The sequence below is a fragment of the Chinchilla lanigera genome, unplaced genomic scaffold (assembly GCF_000276665.1).
Source record: "Chinchilla lanigera isolate Chin_1 unplaced genomic scaffold, ChiLan1.0 scaffold00057, whole genome shotgun sequence".
NCBI lineage: Eukaryota > Metazoa > Chordata > Mammalia > Rodentia > Chinchillidae > Chinchilla > Chinchilla lanigera.
The window spans coordinates 5,314,325-5,315,275 of NW_004955458.1; the positions used below are offsets into that span (position 1 = coordinate 5,314,325).

At 53.3% G+C, this 951-nt stretch overlaps 1 protein-coding gene across 1 annotated transcript in view; it reads left to right on the plus strand.

Moving 5' to 3' along the window:
- Positions 1-758: 758 nt before the first annotated feature.
- Positions 759-951, plus strand: part of Pip4k2c (phosphatidylinositol-5-phosphate 4-kinase, type II, gamma) — a gene marked incomplete in the record, with an annotated part of 12,535 nt that continues 12,342 nt past the window's right edge. The window contains 1 exon segment of the mRNA XM_005397400.2: positions 759-945.

Below are 951 nucleotides of genomic sequence, written 5' to 3' on the forward strand. Positions count from 1 at the left end.
CTCCAGAATGATGCCTAAGTGGCCCTTCTGAAAGCACACTCACTAGATTAAATCCACTTACGGGGATCTCCAGTGCCTACCCTTCCTAATCTTAAATCTTGTTTCTTTCCACTGGTTCTCAAGTTCCAGCCCTGCTTTACTATGTACATCTTCATAAATAGACAAGTTCCTTCTTGTCTCAATGGCTTTGTGCTCTGGTCTCTGCACAGAAAGCCTTCTACCCCTTGGCCCTGAATTCCACCCACCCTTCCATACCCAACCTCTTCCAGCGCTTACCTGACCACCTGCACTTCACCCTGTGTCACAACCACTGCCTCCCAGGCAGCGCCAGTATCCCTTTTATCTCGAATATTGCAACTTTCTCCCCGGCCAGCCAGAGCATTAGACATCCCACTCCAACTGCGTTAGGGCTGGAACTATTTGTTCTCAGCTTCCATCAAAGGAAGGTCAGTCGGAGGAACAGTACTGCGTACATGTAAGTGTTCAATAGACACCTGGTGACTAGACGAATGAACGAATTCAAACATGCTAATGGCCACAGGTAAGAATTTAGGATTTCTCCGGTCGTGGTGGTGCACACCTGTGATCCCAGCACTCAGGAGGTTGAGACAGAAGGATCCCCAGGAGTTCGAGACCAGTCCGGGCTACATGGTGAGTTTAAGGTCTCCAAAAAACAAAACAAAAGCACAAAAATTCAGAATTTCTCATTTCCGCCCCTCCCAGATCCCTCCCTACTTGGTAAGGAAACGCTTGCGCGTTAGCCTTAGGCTGCAGGTTTCTCTTGGAAACGCGGCCGAACCAGAAGGCGGTGGCTTTGCAGCGACGCTCCCGACCCGGTAAGATCCAGGCCGGCCAAGGCGCACCTCTGCGGCCCGGATGACCGGCGAGGGCCTCGACCAGGGTGACCGCCCTCGCGGCCCCCGGCCTCCCGCACGCGCGCCCCGCTGCAGG